General features: G+C 39.4%; 1 pseudogene; it reads left to right on the top strand.

Moving 5' to 3' along the window:
* The first annotated feature begins 1,598 nt into the window (after nucleotides 1-1,598).
* Nucleotides 1,599-2,580, top strand: LOC120284084 (annotated as a pseudogene).
* Nucleotides 2,581-3,045: the final 465 nt, after the last annotated feature.

Raw genomic sequence — 3,045 nt, 5'->3', positions numbered from 1 at the left:
ATCTCGAGGCAACTTGAGAAATGCAAATCTCGAGACACCCAAGTACATATCCCGAGGTAAATTGAATTTTTATTAATTAAATTTTAAAAATTTAATTAAAAATTTTGAATTCGAATTTAAATTTGATTTTATCCTATTTTTGACTTGGTTCATTATGGGTTATGATTTCACAGAGGGTTTGGTGGTAAAGATAAGAGCAAATGAGTCCTTTTAAAGAGAGGAACTAGCAAGGAGAAAGGGAGGAATCTTGAGAAAAAAAAAGAAGAAAAAGAGAAAAAGAAGAGATGAAAAAAAGAGAAGAATTTAGAGAGAGAGAGTAAGAAGAGGACGGGGAAGAAGAAGAAGGAAAAAAGAAAAAGGTCTTCCTCTCCTTCTATGCCTATATATATATATCTACCTAAAAAAAAGGGGAGAAGAAAGAAAATAGCCTGATGCCATCTGTTGCAGTGTTCGCCACTGATGTTGTTGCCGCTTGCCGTCTGCTGCTGTGTTCGCCACTGATGTTGCTGCTGCTTGCCGATTGTCGCCTATCGCCATTGCTTGCCAATGTTGCCGTCGTCTCTGCTTGTCGACGTTACTGCTGATCCCTAATGTTATTGCTGCCTGTTAGAGAAACAAGAGATTGAAGAAGGATTTAGTGGATTTTGAGGCGTGTAGAAATACTGTCTTTTAGGAATTTATTGCCCTCAGGCCTGCACCAGGTTTTGCAACAATTCCCTCAGGATACAACAAAATCCCAAGATCAAACTTTGCAGAAAAGTAATGATCTTATGTGAGAACTTTTCTGTATTTAAAGAAGATGAAGAGGTGTGAACAACGGTCGGATTTGTCTGCTAGAGAAAATGACTAACATCTCTTCATTAAAAAATAATAATAATAAATTATTTAATTTAACCCAAGATGCCCCAAGTGCCCATTCATAAAATAAATAAATAAATATATAATTATAATAATAAATATATATAAATATATATATTGGAGGGCTTACTTGCACTTTCCTCAAATTTATTTATTTAATTTCTTTATTATCTTGTATTATATAAACATATGTTCGTTCTTTTCTTTATCCGATGTGAGACTAAACTATTCATACATACTACACTAACACTGCCGCCATTGCCCGTCATCACTGCTGCCGCCGTCGCCTTCAGAGCTCTCCTCTCCATGCCAGGGTGTTGGAGGTTGCGAGGCCTAAAGAGATAATTCCGTTTGCCCCCGTTACCGCTATTGTTACGTGCTGCTATTGTTGTTGCCCGCCAGCCACACTACTGACACTGAAGACTACATCCAAAGAATTACACCGAACGAGAGGATCCAGTATACTATTGATTCCGGCGATGAAGAGGAGGAGAACGACGACAATAAGTGGATGGATCCGAGGCCATCGATAGACCCCGGAGCATTGACAAGCACTTTGAAAGGCTGGGATGCAGAGAACGTGAGGGCATTAGAATAAGCGAGGTTTGTCTGAACGACGAGGTTGGTGTGCAAGCTCCTCCAAGCTTTCAAGAAGCCAGAGACGGCGTGGGTGTTCTTCAGTTGGGTGGAGTGCCAACCTGGAGGCTTTTCCCATGATAATTAAGCACACCGTGTCATGGATGATCGCCATTCTCGCAAAGCATGGGCGCTGTGAGTTCGTCGATCGTCTCTTGAATAAGGCTTTCAAAGAAGCCAGACACCGCCATGAAAGTATACCACGTGGCCTCAGAAGTCTTAATACTGTATGGGCTCAACATCTCAGTGAAGAAGTGCGGAGGAGGTTTCATAAGAATTAGTACAGATCCAGGATGTCAGCATTCAAAAATTATTCCAAGAAATATGATAATGACGAAGGGAAGAAGATGATTCAGGCTCAGCTAGAGAAGATGAAGAAATATGCTACTGTTGTTCATGTCCTATCTCACACTCAGATAAAAAAGATGAAAGGTCTGAAGTAGAAGAAAGCACACCTGATGGAGATCCAAGTGAATGGAGGAATTGTGGCACAGAAGGTTGACTATGCTTATAGTTTCTTTGAGAAGCAAATCCTAGTGGATGCTGTTTTTCCAGAAAGACGTAATGATTGACATCATTGGTGTCACCAAGGGTAAGGGTTATGAAGGTGTGGTTACTCGTTGGGTTGTTACTCGCCTTCCCCGAAAGACTCATAGGGGTCTGCGGAAGTTTGCTTGCATTGGTGCATGGCATTCTGCCCGGATGTCCTTCACTATTGTCTGTGCTGGGCAAAATGGTTATCATCGTCGCACAAAAATGAACAAGAAGGTATACAAGCTCGGAGAATCTGGAGATGAGTTTCATAAGGCCATCACTGATTCTGATAGGACGAAGAAAGATATAATCCCAATGGGTGGGTTCCCTCATTACGGAGAGGTGAAAGATGATTGTATCTTGATCAAGGGGTGTTGTGTTGGGCTTAAGAAGAGGATAGTGACACTCCGGCAATCTCTATTGAAACATACTTCGCATGTGGCTCTCGAGGAGATCAAGCTGAAGTTTATTGATAAATCAACAAAGTTCGGGCATGGTCACTTCCAAACCACTCAGGAGAAGCAGAAGTTCTATGGAAGGCTTAAGGCCTGAGTCATTCATAACTCAATATTCAGTAGTATTTCATTACTCATTGACTTGCAATAATATGGTTGTTGAGATGCAATTTTGTTTGGTTTGTTTCTGCGGTTTAAAGGGTTGAGCCATATGTCAAGAGTAGCTATATGAGCAGAACTTTATTTAATAATTCGGGAGAATTTAAAAAGGTTTAGTTATACTCTCAATTAATATGTGAGAGTTGATGAGACTTATAACGTATTGGTCATCATTAGGCATGGTTTCTTTTGACTATCTTATCCTATGTGGTTTGCTGGGAAGATGTTAATTAAATCGGTTTTATTCTAAAAAAAAAATTCATTATATGCATGCAAACGTGCATGACATAAAAAATAATAATGAGAAGCATGCATATGTGCAAGGCAATATATATATATATATAATAAAAAAAATGAAATGAGAAGCATGCATATGTGCATGACATAAAAGAAATAAAAAAGA

This window comes from Dioscorea cayenensis, chromosome 19 (assembly GCF_009730915.1).
Source record: "Dioscorea cayenensis subsp. rotundata cultivar TDr96_F1 chromosome 19, TDr96_F1_v2_PseudoChromosome.rev07_lg8_w22 25.fasta, whole genome shotgun sequence".
NCBI lineage: Eukaryota > Viridiplantae > Streptophyta > Magnoliopsida > Dioscoreales > Dioscoreaceae > Dioscorea > Dioscorea cayenensis.
This window is presented reverse-complemented; position numbering and strand designations above follow the sequence as displayed.